Source organism: Cetorhinus maximus, chromosome 3 (assembly GCF_964194155.1).
Source record: "Cetorhinus maximus chromosome 3, sCetMax3.hap1.1, whole genome shotgun sequence".
In the NCBI taxonomy this organism is placed as follows: Eukaryota; Metazoa; Chordata; class Chondrichthyes; order Lamniformes; family Cetorhinidae; genus Cetorhinus; species Cetorhinus maximus.
In genome coordinates, this window is record NC_135881.1 from 163,516,487 (window position 1) to 163,530,767 (window position 14,281).

The window sequence follows — 14,281 nt, forward strand, 5'->3', positions numbered from 1 at the left end:
GAGGCTTTTAGCAGGTACAAGGGGAGCAAATCAGCAGAGGCATTAGTGGAATACAGAAAGTGCAGGGTGGAGCTTAAGAAAGCAATTAGGAGAGCAAAGAGGGGATATGAGAAAGCTCTGGTTGGTAAAAGTAGGGAAAATCCCAAGATATTCTTTAAGTACATCAATGGGAAGAGGATAACCAGGAAAGAGTAGGGCCCATAAGGGACCAAGGGAGCAATCTATGGGTGGAGCCAGAGGAACATCAGTAGAGTGTTGAATGAATACTTCACATCCGTCTTCACCCAAGAGAATGAGGTTGAAGGTATGGAACTCGGGGAGAGAGACTGCGAGGTTCTTGAGCAAATTGATATAGGGAGTGACAAGGTATTGGAGGTGTTAGCAGGCTTAAAAGTGGACAAATCTCCAGGTCCAGATGATTTGTATCCCAGACTGCTGAGGGAGGCAAGGGAGGAGATCGCAGGGGCTCTAACCCAAATTTTTAATTCCTCTCTGGCCACGGGGGAGGAGCCAGAGGACTGGAGGACATCTAATGTGGTTCCGCTATTTAAGAAGGGTTGTAGAGATAAGCTATTGAACTATAGACCAGTGAGTCTCACGTCAGTGGTAGGGAAACTATTGGAGAGAATTCTGAAGGAGAGAATCTATCTCCATTTGGAGAGGCAAGGTTTGATCGGGGATAGTCAGCATGGCTTTGTCAGAGGGAGGTCATGCCTAACAAATTTGATTTAATTTTTTGAGGAGGTGACCAGGTGTGTAGATGAGGGTAGTGCAGTTGATGTAGTTTATATGGATTTCAGCAAAGCCTTTGACAAGGTCCCACATGGGAGACTTATAAAGAAGGCAAATGCACATGGGATACAGGGTAATTTGATAAGATGGATTCAAAATTGGCTTGGTTCTTGGTTGTAGGAGACAGAGGGTGATGACAGAAGGCTGCTTTAGTGACTGGAAGCCCGTGTCCAGTGGCGTACTACAGGGATCTGTGCTGGGTCCCCTATTATTCGTCATTTATATAAACGACATAGATGACTATGTGGGGGGGTAGGATTAGTAAGTTTTCAAATGACACAAAGATTGGCCGGGTGGTTAACAGTGAGGCTGAGTGTCTTGGGCTACAGGAAGATATTGACGGGATGGTCAAATGGGCAGATAAGTGGCAGATGGAATTTAACCCTGAAAAGTGTGAGGTGATACACTTTGGAAGGATTAATTTGACAAGGAAGTATTTAATGAACGGCATGACACTAGGAAGTTCTGAGGAACAAAGGGACCTTGACATGTGCGTCCATAGATCTCTGAAGGCGGAGGGGCATGTTAGTGGGGTGGTGAAAAAGGCATATGGGACACTTGCCTTTATCAATCGAAGCATAGATTACAAAAGTAGGGAGGTCATGTTGGAGTTGTATAGAACCTTGATGAGGCCACAGCTGGAGTACTGTGTGCAGTTCTGATCACTACATTATAGGAAGGATGTGATTGCACTGGAGGGGGTGCAGAGGAGATTCACCAGGATGTTGCCTGGGATGAAACACTTAAGTTATGAAGAGAGGTTGGATAGACTTGGGTTGTTTTTGTTGGAGCAGATAAGACTGAGGGGCGACCTGATCGAGGTGTACAAGATTATGAGGGGCATGGACAGGGTGGATAGGGAGCAGCTGTTCCCCTTAGTTGAAGGGGACACAAGTTCAAGGTGAGGGGCAGGAGGTTTAGGGGGGATGTGAGGAAAAACATTTTTACCCAGAGGGTGGTGACGGTCTGGAATACGCTGCCTGGGAGGGTGGTGGAGGCGGGTTGCCTCACAACCTTTAAAAACTACCCGGATGAGCACTTGGCACATCATAACATTCAAGGCTATGGGCCAAGTGCTGGTAAATGGGATTAGCTATGTAGGTCAGGTGTTTCTCACGTGTCGGTGCAGACTCGATGAGCCAAAGGGCCTCTTCTGCATTGTGTGATTCTGTGATAATACATTGTGTATCATATGGCTTAATACTCCTATTGTTGCTAAACAGCATATGCTGACTTGCCAGACCTGCTAGTAAATAAGAAAGATTTTAAATATATCTATCACATTGATAGGAACCAATCAATTCTAACATGCAAAGAATCTCCCCTTGCACAGAAATTCTTTTGCAATGGCCACAGGAGTCACGTATGTAAAAAAATTTAGAAAACTACAAAAATCACTCTGCCCTCTAATGTGCCCGAGGATTTGTTAAAATACAACTAGCCTGCGACCTCAGAAGAGTGCAAGGATTATAACCTGTTGTCCCAAAAGTATGTAATTGAGCAGGGTAATGGGATTGGTTCTGTATTTCTCTAACAAAGAGTGGCATCAACACGACAGGACTGATAGCAGTATTCCAGGAGTACAGAAGTGCACTATATCCAGGACAGAAAGCGGAATCTCACTTTGCTCTCATTGCACACTGACTATATGACTGTCGTGCTGATGCTTGCCCACTAGTTGTGAGCAAAACTCATTATGCCCTTAGGTTTTATACAAATATTTCAAGGAGCACATAACATCATAATGCCTTATTTGGTCACTATTGCCTTCTATTTATTTCAGTGCCAATTTGAAATACGAGCGTGTTCAATAGGAACAGAAGTTCCTAAGGTGACAAAATTTGTGTTGTTTTCAATGTTTTTAGTACATTTTAATAAACTGTTTGTTTTAAAAGTTTTTACCACATTATTGATAAGTTAATGGTGGATTACATGGTACAAAATGTAAGATATGGCAGAGATCAGCAAACTCCAGATTATACATGTAGAACTTGGCACAGCTAAATGTCAATCACTGAGGACAATTTGCCTCAGTTTCTTGTGGGTCAACAGGGTGCTGGGGCAAAGCCTGGGCCACTTCTGGAAGTATATCTGCAGGCAAATCGCACCTCCTTCAAACGTTCCTCTTGTGACTCATTACCAGCTAGTTTTACAATATCAACTGATGTCCTTTTCACAGATCAAACAGGGAGCCGAGACATTGGCCAGTGTTGGCCTGCATTTTTATCTCCTTTCCCATTGAATAGCATGGCACAACTACAAAATTTCAAAGGAATTCCCAGAAGGTCAGCAATGAGTGTCATATGCTCATATTGAAGCCCATCCTACATGTCAGTAAATAAGCATATTTATGTTAGAACCGTTTGATGTGTGAAGCCCTTGCAAGGCGTAAGTATGGTAAAGTTTTCTATTGTAAGTTTCAGCTTGATTATTTGCCTTACTGCAGTATGAATATGCAGGAGATGCAATGAAAGAAATGTAAGCTTGTTTGAGGGCTTGGCCTGGGCAAATGTGGAAAACTCTAGCTAATGCAGCAGCACCTCAACTCTTCGCCAAAATGCAGGGAGATGGGGAGCAGGTGGAGATGTGCAGTGTCTGTATCACTCCTTTACTTGCCTTAATTAGATTCTTGGGCATCAAAACCATATGCAGATCCTGATCCCAATGGTGTTTGAGTACCGCCCAGCTGCTCAATCTTCCCAGAGGCAGCCAATTAACAGGCTGCCTCTGGGAGTTCCATCCAATCGGGGACAGTGGGTGGGCTCTGAAAGTGGGACAGCCAATTGGAGTGCCCAAGGCTGTGGGCGGTTGGCAGCCCCTACTAGGAGAGGTGAGCACAGTCAATGTAGGTGGGAGACCATGAGGAAGCCTCAAGGCTGAGGCGGGCTCTGAAGATTTCTTAAATTGTTAAAAGTAAGTGTGGCCACAGCTGCCAGGCTATCAGGGATAACCCTTCCATGGACAGCCTGTGGCTGCAATCCTATGGCACCTGTGGCTTCTTGTGGAGAGGGAATGGGGCATTAAAGGAAACTTTACTGGCCTTCAGGCACCAGCTGGATTTCAGCATCAGTGGGGACTGTCTGCCACCACAAAGATCCCGGCTGTGTCACAAATTAGACACTAAGCCTGAATCTTCTGGTGCCACCTGCAGCGAGAAGCTTGGCGGGCAGGGGAGCTTAATTTGGCAGGAGGCCAAAAATCAGTTTCCCGATGGCAGGGTGAACTTTTGCAATCAAGTTCTTGGGACTTTAAAGGTGGGTTGAATTTCTCAACGATCAGTGTTAGAAAGTCCTTTTGCATCATTTTGCATGTCATGCATTCTCATTAAAAGACCGGCACACGGGAATTAAGTGCCTCCTCCAAATTAGGCTCTCCATCAGCAAGAAATTAGAACGTTCACATTTACGACTGCATATGCATGGTGTGCACCTGGCAGAGGTTAACTTCTTCCACGACTTTGAAGTGAGCAGCTGCTGCTTTGGCCTTCTTGGGGACTGCTCAGAAATGTCACACGGTGGATTGAGATCAGCTGCCAGTAGGCCTCATCGCCAGAACTTTCCAACAAGCACCAAGATGTAGCTTTGCTGGTGGTGAGAAAGGCCCTCCCTGTCAGGTCCTTCCAACACGCCAGGAGTCTCACCCCCTCTGCACGTTGCCCTCGAGGTGGCTGTGGTGGGGACGAGACTGTTATTCACTTCCTTGTGGAATGTGCCTTTGCAAAGAAGGTCTGGAGAGAGATGTAGTGGTTTCTGTCAGGGTTCATCCCGAGCAGTTCTGTGACACAGGACTCTGCTCTACGGGCTGTTCCCAGGGACACACACCGAGACAAACATCAACTGCGGCTGGAGGATCATCAGCTCGGTGAAAGACGCTCTTTAGTCTGCCCAAAACTTGTTGGTCTTCCAGCGCAAAGAGTTGTCCCCAACCGAGTGTTGCAGACTGGCACATTCCAAGGTCCAGGACTACGTGCTGAGGGACGCACTAAAGCTTGGGGCAGCCGCCGCAAAGGCGCAATGGGGAAAGGTCGCTGTCTAAGACCTTTCTGCCATAGTGCACCAAGGGGCTGGGAACTGTACAGACCCCTCGGACTGTACAGCTCACAATGAATGTATGCATTGAATACTAATTGTATTATGTGTATTGAAGCACTCAGAGTGCAACATGATGTACGTTGATAACTCCAATACCATTGTCTGATTGTCTGTAATGACCATATTGAAATGATTGTAATATTCATTGATTGTATTGAAGCACCTCGTGATCCATGTGTAAAAGTTGAATCTGATTGTACTTTTTGTGATGGCGATTTAGAAAGGTTTTGCAATGTTCTTCCAGATAATTTATGAATAAAGTATTTTTTCAAAAAAAAAGAGGACCATCACCGACTGAGTGTTGCAGACTGGCACATTCCAAGGTTCAGGGCTACGTGCTGAGAGTCGCACTAAAGCTTGGGACAGCCGCCGCAAAGGCACAATGGGGAAAGGTCGCTGTCTGAGACCTTTCTGCCATAGGGCACCGAGGGGCTGGGAAAGGTATAGGCCCCTCGGGCTGCACAGCTCACAATAAATGTATGTAGTGAATACTAATTGTATTACAATTGTATTGAAGCACCTCAGAGTGCAACATGATCTATGTTGACAACTCCGATATCATTGCACCGTCTGACTGTCTGTAATGACCATATTGAAATGATTGTAATGTTCATTGATTGTATTGAAGCACCTTGTGATCCATGTGTAAAAGTTGAATCTGATTGTACTTTTTGTGATGACGATTTAGAAATGTTTTGCAATGTTCTTTCAGATATTTTATGAATAAAGTATGTTTTCAATAAAAAAAATAGGACCATCAACTCAGTGAAAGCCACTCTTTGGTCTGCCCGAAACTTGTTGGTCTTCCAGCGCAAAGAGTTGTCCCCGACTGAGTGTTGCAGACTGGCACATTCCAAGGTCCAGGACTTTGTGCTGAGGGACGCACTAAAGCTTGGGGCAGCCGCCGCAAAGGCGCAATGGGGAAAGTTCTGTCATAGTGCACCAAGGGGCTGAGAATTTTATAGACCCCTCGGGCTGTATGACTCACCTTGAATGTATGCAGTGAATACTACACGTATCATAATTGTATTGAAGCACCTCAGAGAGCAACATGATCTATCTCGATAACTTGAATACCATTGCACTGTCTGGCTGTCTGTAATGACCATGTTGAAATGCCTGTAATGTTCATTGATTGTATTAAAGCACCTCATGATCCATGTGGAAAACTGGGATATGATTGCACTTGTTGTGATGGCCATTTTGAAATGTTTTCTAATGTTTTTTTCAGATATTTTATGAATAAAGTACATTTTTCAAAAAAAAAAGCTGCGCGAAAGCTGAACCAGGGAGGCAAGACCGGCAGGGAAGGGGGAAGTGGAGGCTGGACAGGAGGCTGGCTAATGGGGAGAAGGGTGGGAGGGTGTCGAGGAATAAAGCCAGACTGTACTAGGGCTTATTTAGGAGGGTGACCAGGGAAGGAAGCCAGGCTGTCAGGGGCATGTTTAGGAGGGTAAGCATATCTCGCTGTCTTGGTCCCATTATAGGACGGTGGATGGCTTCTCTGGGCAGTGAGCATCGTAAAGAGATGGGTGTAAAGGGCGTGGTCTGAGACTTTAAGTATTTGGTCCAAAGGGTTTGAATGAAAGCACTGAAAGGCAGAGGGTACATTCACAGTCAGTCAGAGTGGGTGGGGGAGTTGGAATAGGTAGGATGGAAGTGCTCGGGTCATGGTGGGGGAGGTAGTAGATGGTCTAATGAGGGTGATCATAGAAAGTCAGGGTACTGCTAGCCTTGAGAACAAGAGGGGTCAGGGTCAGGAGGGGCTTAGGCACATTGACAGTTATGGGAACGGGGGGGCTGGGAGCAGGAATGTCCTCAAAAATGATATTGGGTCCAGGGTAACAGGGGAGATTGAATGGTTACAGGAGGGAGAGGAATGACAAGACGTCGATTGTGCAGGAGGATGGGGTGGGGGATCTTGTTGGGTGGCGGTGGGAGGGTAGAAGGTGCTTGACAAACATGCAACTTCACACACACCATGCTGAAGCTTTGAAGGTTGTTGCGCAGTTTGTAAAATCTCTCAAACATTCAATATGGAACGGGTCTCTGAGTGGGAGTAGTTAATGCCTCATCTTTTGCACTGAGCAAAGGGGCATCCTATTAATTACCAATCCACTCCATGGAGAACCAGGTTCAGCTGAGTTCTGCCCTCGAGGTTCCAATGACCAATAAATCAGCATTGCTCCACGACTAATGGATTGCATTCCAGCGAGAAACCATCAAGGTCTGGAGCTACCATACATTCTTTGCTGATTGGCATCTGCTGCAGTCAGAGGCAGGGATGAAGGAAGTGAGGAAGGGACGCAGGTGAATGCCTCTAAGGGGCACAAGCGGTGGATGGCAGCAAATTACCGATTCCAAACCTCCATCTTCCTGGGTAAATGGTCATGGATGACTCATGCAGTCTTTCTATGATACTAAGACAATGGTCTCGCTATAGAATTTTGAGGGTAATGGAGGCAAGCTGAATAGTGTATGAGGGAGGGCTCTTGCACATGACTGCCATTACCCCAGTCAATACACAATGTCACCATGCAATCATGTACGAATGGGAGGAACTAATCTGTGGTCTTTCACCTAGAAGAGGTGGGGATGCCATGTCTGGATGGAAGCCAGGTGCAGGGCTTAGCATTGACTTTGAGTCTCAGAGAATGCAGCTAATCTACAAAGAATATGCTGACTAGATGGATCACTACAATTCATTCACAAATTCAGAGGCCTAGATGATGTGGGCTCCTGGCGACCCTGCCTTTCTACTGGCTCTCATCCAGGTGAGCAGGAACCAGTGCAGGTTAGCCAAGGAACAGCCTGAGCAGCAATAGACAATGAGGCCTCAAGGAGGTCAGGAAGCTGGTGACCAGGGCAACCTCCCACCGGCCCCTCCATTCCAAATATATCCTTCTTATAGTCAACCAGCCAACTATCACAGTCATATCCTTCTATCCTCAACAAGGCTGATCATTACATTCACCAGAAGGAAACGGGCTATAATAAATGTGGAATGCAATGAAGTAGACTGTGACGAGTAGTTCACATAATTCTTTGAAATGAAGAGCTAAAATGAAATAGTAAGTGTTATAACAGCCCCAGTGAATCCCTTTGTACAACTAATACATCTTCTTCTTATCCTTTCCATTATTTCTATGTGGGTCTACCCCCATGGCTTTAGGCGAACTGGAGGAAGGCTGCTTGTTCCCCCAGCTCTGACATGAGATGCCTGATGTCCTCTATGTTTTGGAGCCCATGAGGGCCCTGCCAAACACTGCCCCACCTGCACCTGAGCAGGGGCAGAGGCTGAGGCAGCATCAAGGCTCTGCCTGGAAGGTCTGAGAAGTCAGGATGCTTTCAGAAGAGTCCATACTGCCATCATCCCTTTCTTCATCTCCTATCTCTGAGCCCTGATGCACGTGTGGAGCATTCAGCCACAAAGGGAATACTTTGATCGATCATCTGTAGAGTGGCAGACTGAATGTGGAGACCATTGAACAGAGAACCATACACTGAACGGCTTGCTGGGTCTGATTCTCAGAGATTGGCCTTCAGTGGAGGTGGTTAGAAAGGCAACTGCTTGAGATATCATGGGAGTCATGCTCTAAATGAATTCCTCCATTTTTTTCTGCAAAGGTACACACTATCTCCTGAAATGCTGACAGCAACACATACATTTCCCATTGATGCTTTGTAAGTTCCCTTTATGATGATGGCCTGAGGCTTAGCATCTGTGCCCAGCTAAGCAGAGCTTGGAGTGTCCTGCACCCTAAGAGGAATTCTCCAGTGATGTCCATATCTCCACTACCTGCTCACACGTTATGTGCTGTTCACCACATGCCACCCTATCTAGACGAGAATCTGGATGCACCAAGGTGTGTGTATCTATGCTGGTGGAGGGTGTGCATGTGACAGTGCATCCACAGGGAGTTATTCCTCCTCTGAGGACTCAAGCTCCTCCATGAAGGACCTGTGGGAGATCAAAGGCATGAGTTATGACTAAACAGAAGTGAAATTGGGGTCCAGTTAGTATAGTGCAGATAATTTGACATTGATTGAACGTGAGGGACAGTTCAGTGCCCAGTGGCAGTGTGATTTCTGTCACCAAGTCTCTGGGCCACCCTTATCTCTCCATTGGTAATGGGCTGTACTGGTGCCACCCTTCTGATCTCAGGTGATTCCTTCTCCACTGCAGCCAGGGTACTATGGCTGTAAGTTTACCCTTGGTTCTCTGCCTCTCCCTGGAGTTGGGGACTGTCTTATCCTGCAGCAAGAAAAGGCATAGAGTTAGGAATTGGAGAATTGAAATGAGTTCTGAGGATAGAGGGTGAACATTGAGGAGCATGAGTGTAAGGAATGGGTGCGAGAGGACAATAGGATGAGGTTGAGTGTGAATGCTGTCTGTTGAGATGGGTATTCGAGGAGGCTGGAGAGAAATGAATGCATGTGACAGCAAGGTGAGTTGGAGGCATTTTTTATTCATTCATTGGATGTGGCTAGGCCAGCATTTATTGCTCATTCCTAATTGCCCTTGAGGTGGTGGTGGTGAGCTGCCCTCTTGAACTGCTGCAGTCCATGTGTTGTAGGTACACCCAAAGTGCTGTTAGGGAGGGATTTGAAGGATTTTGACCCAGTAGTGAAGGTACCGCAATGTATTTCCAAGTCAGGATGGCGAGAGGCTTGGAGAGGAATTTCCATGTGATGGCGTTCCCATCTGTCCACTGCCTTTGCCCTTCTGGAAGGTAGTGGTCCTGGGTTTGGATGTAGAGGTCTCAAATGATCGTAGGGCTGGAGGTGGTCATGGATTAGAACCCATAGGGTTGCAGGCAATACTTTAGCTTGAATTGAGGACTGGTTAATGGACAGAAAACAGTCGGAATAAATGAGACACTTTCAGGATGCCAGGCTGTAACTATGTGGGTGCTGCAAGGCTGAGTCAGATAGATTTTTGATAGGCAAGGGAGTCAAGGGTAACGGAGGCCAGACAGGAAGGTGGATTTAAGACCATAATCAGACCAATCATGATCTTACTGAATGGTACAGCAGGCTCAAAGGGCAGAATGGCCTACTCCTGCTCCTAAGTCCTTTGTTCCTATGGATCATACAGCTATTTATAATCTATACTAATTACTTAAACGAGGAGATAGAGATTCATGTATCTATGTTTACTTTCCCACCTAATTTTGAATTGTCAGTCAACAGTGAGATGGATGTAAAGAGGCTACAGAAGAATATAGACCCGTGTTGGACGAGTGGGAACAAATATGGTGGATGGAATACAATGTGGTGAAATAGTGTTGGTGGGAAATATAAACACAATTTTTTTTGTATGGCAGTGATGAGAAATTGTTTGCATTTAGAGTGACCTGGTGTCCTTGTACATGAATCACAGAAAATTAACATGCAAGTATAGCAAGAAATTAAGAAGGTAAATGGTATGTTAGACTTTGTTACAAAGAGTAAAGGAGTCTTGCTACAATTATACATGCCATTGGTGAGACCATACCTGGAGCTCCATGTGCGGTTTTAGCCTTCTTATCCAAGGAAGGACACAATGGGCCGTAATGTCCGAGCTCCAGGGCAGTGTATCTGGGGGCCACCCCAAAGGTGCACTGGGGGGGGGGGGGGGGGGGGGACCACCCCCCGCCCCCAACACAACTCCCAGGAATTCCTAGTAAGGACTGCATAGCAATTACCCGAGAAGTTCAAACTTCCAACGGGCAATTGCACTGTACTGGGAACCATCCGAAAATTTGATTTAAATACCAAACATTGGGTGATTCCTATTGTGTTACAGCAACGGTTACCCAGAAAAAATTGGAAGAATTAAAGTGGTTATCTAGCTTCTGGGTAACTATTGTGCTGACCACCAAACTTCCCACAGGATTCACCCACCCCCACCTCAGCCCTGACCCCTCCACGGAACTCCAACACCTCCCCCCCCGCAGTCGCAATGCTCCCCCTCAGGGCCTGAATCCCAACACCACCCCCACCACCCTGACCAACAGGCCTGACTCCCGACCCTCTTCCCCCACCTCACACCACACCCCCGGCACGGCTCCAGACATCTGCCCCCCACCGCCCCAGGCCCGACTCCCAGCCTCTTCTCCCCCTGGCCTGCCTCCCGATCTCTTCTCCCCACAAGGCCCATGGCCCGACTCCCGACCTCTTTCCCAACCCCCATCCACACATGCCTGACTCCCAACCCTACCACCCCACCACCCTGCTGGCCTGACTCTCAAAGCCCCTCACCGCCCCAAATCCTACCCACCCTGCTGGCCTGACTCCCAAAGCCCCCCACCGCCCCAAATCCTACCCACTTATCTTCTCCCTGGCTTGTCAAAGACAATTAAACTTGGCTGGACATTTAATCTGACCTGGATTACAACAAGCTAATGCTGTAAAAATGGGGTGTGCTTTAGTTATCTGCAATTCTACAGTCCTTGAAGTAAGGCCCAGGTGCACTGCAGAGATCTCGCCCAGCCTGAGTTGGAAGGTAGGGTGAGATAGGATCACCTGGATTTCCAGGTAAGTCATTTCGAGCGGGTCAATAATCCGACTCAATTGCCACTCTGCCAGAAATTACAGCCCATGGGTTCTCTACTATTGTCTACTGCAAGCCTATTTTCACTGGTCAATATATACATTGAAATTCTTATAGCTCCACGTACAAAAGAATTAGCCCTATCAGCAATCTTGGAAATGGGATCCTCGCCATTTGTTCAACTTGCAAGTTTGATGCAGAGATGGAGTGCAAAGTTTCCTGCAGGATCCTATCTCAATTAGATCATTGTTCGCGGTCTATCGCATAAACTCGCAAATGGGCTAAGGGTCGCCACTTTCAGGTATGAAAAATGCCTGGTCTACCTCAAATCACCCCGGGAAGGCAAAGTATCTCAGAAATTTGAACAACAAGTTAAGCAAGCCATTTCATGCTGCAGTGGCTACGCGAGTGGTACTTTCCACTAACTGGATGCTGCCATCAGTCCAAAAGGCATTCTGCCTGTTAAACAATTGAGGAAAATCATGCATGGATTTCAGTGCAGGTGCAATGCCAGGTATGTAGGCAGTAAATCCTAATGATTGGCTAATCAAATCAAAAAGCATGCTCCTTCAGTTGTTCGTAATAAGCAGAATACAGACCGTACTCAGTCATAGAGGGCTACAGCACAGAAAAAGGCCCTTTGGCCCATCGAGTCTGCACTGGTCAACCAGCCTGCACTTGCAAAACCCAAAACATCTATTGTTAGATGTGATTGCATGATTGGGCAGCACTTCCTGAACAATCCTGTGTGCGCTAATCGCTGCAACAACAACAACAATCAACTTAAGATAATCAGTCAACCTTGTAATGTGGCTCATTTATGCTTGCTAGAAGTGACACACACATTCACATTTAGGGGCCTGTTCTTTGCGAACAAAAGGGGTCAAGCCTTGCACCTATTTTGAATTACCTGGGAACTTGGGGAGCCTTATGCTTTCTCCATGGCAATACTTCAACCAGAGTCGACTTGCCAACCAATCAGCACTCTTTCCTCCTGTGGTATAAATTGGCGTGATCGTTTGAAATTTGGCATTCTTGGGTTTGCCCTGATGAGTGCATGAAGAAAAACTTTGGCAACATATCTCTCTTTGCAGCAATATTCAATTTCTTACTACCAAATGACAAGTTTATTATTTATGCACCATTCCCATTGTCATTCTACTTTCCCTCTTTGGCTCATAGTGTTATGGACATAAATGGATGAATTATTTCCTTACTGTGCAATTTTGGTCATCCTTTACCCAAAAAGGAACAAATGCACATGATGCATAGTAGCAGGAATTGATTACATGATACTGCTTTACAAATTTTTAGCCCATTGAGATGAGAGGATGTCAGTGCTGAATTGCTGGAAAACATACCATTTCTGGCAAGCAATACTACCATTGACCACTCCCAGGTGAGGAATTTCATACTTAAGTGTAGCAGTAAGCAGCCCCAGTTCTGTCCCATATCTTTGTGCCTCACCCCCACCATAAAATAGCACTCCCTATGGCACCACCGTGATATTTTTATATTTTCCACAATAGCTATTTTGAGGTCTTTGTAAAAAAAAAATCATTAGGGACAGTTTTGTGCTATGGGCTCAACAATGGAATTGCGTCCACCAAGATTCAATTCCAGCAGAGATTTTCTTTCCATTGGTTTAGAATTGAATTTGAGTTTAAGTGTTAAAATGCTAGCCTCTACCCCCAGTCATCCACTCTGTTTGAAAGCTTGTCGAGAGACTATAGATTAAATTTTATGAAATCATAAAATGTACCCAATAGTACATGGTAAATTTCTCCATTGAATAAAAGTCCAATTCTACAGTTTGTGAATGATGAACTGAATTCAACAAATGAGGGGCACCATATCAAATCTCAAAACTTTGTGACATGTTCACTTCATTTTACTAAGTAGCATTAAACTTTGGTCAGCAACTCATCAGGTTCACCAAGGTGAGTGCACAGCAGGAAGAGCTTCTTCAGTGAAGCTGAAGGAAGCTGGGAAGGCTTTGATAAATGACACTGAAGAGTTCCAGTCATGGCCATTGAGAAACTGCTGTTCAAAGCCTCTCTCTCAAGAATGCTATCACTGCTTAACAAGTGATTGCAAACTTGTTGGAAGGTACTTTGCTTGTCTAGCACTTCTCTCACTTTCAGCTGCACTTTCCTGTTGCCAGTCTTCACCATAGCATGGTAGCAGCTTATGCAGCTCCACCTTCCATTTCTGCTAAGGGTCAAGAGCAGAAGGCACATTGCCAACAACTGCTCCAGCAGCAGTAACACTGGCTGCCTTCTCCTCAGCCACATGCACCCCCCCCACACCAACTACAGGGCAGACGGCCTAGAAGGTGAGATCCCCAACCCAGCATCTACAGTCAGAAGGGAACAATTCTCCCTGCATGTCTGAGTAACAGTGCGTCAGGTGGATCAGCTTTGATGACAGGTCACTGCTGACATCCATAGCCTCCTAGAACAAGAGCACATTTCAAGTGGAGCAGGTGTGCATGCATTGTCAGTGGCTGACAAGATGCCTGAAACTGAAGGGCCGCCATCCCCCCCCACAACCATCCGCTTGACGTCTCACTAGATTAAGTGCTGTCTTCTGCAAGGAGAGAAAACAGCTGTGTGTTCATAATGGCTTGTGTGGAGAGGAGTGAAGGACAACATTTGTGGAGGGTGACTGAGGCATGGGTGCAAATGGGCAAAAGGCTGAGGTCAAGTGTGACTGCAGGCTGTTCAGATGGGGTGTAAGGTGTGATGTCTGCAGGGAGAGGAGCAAGAGGAGCTGTAAAGTGTGTTATTCTAAGGATTTCTCTGCAGGAGAACACTGGAAAAGTCAGATTGCATGCATTGTTTCCACACTGAAGGGATCACAC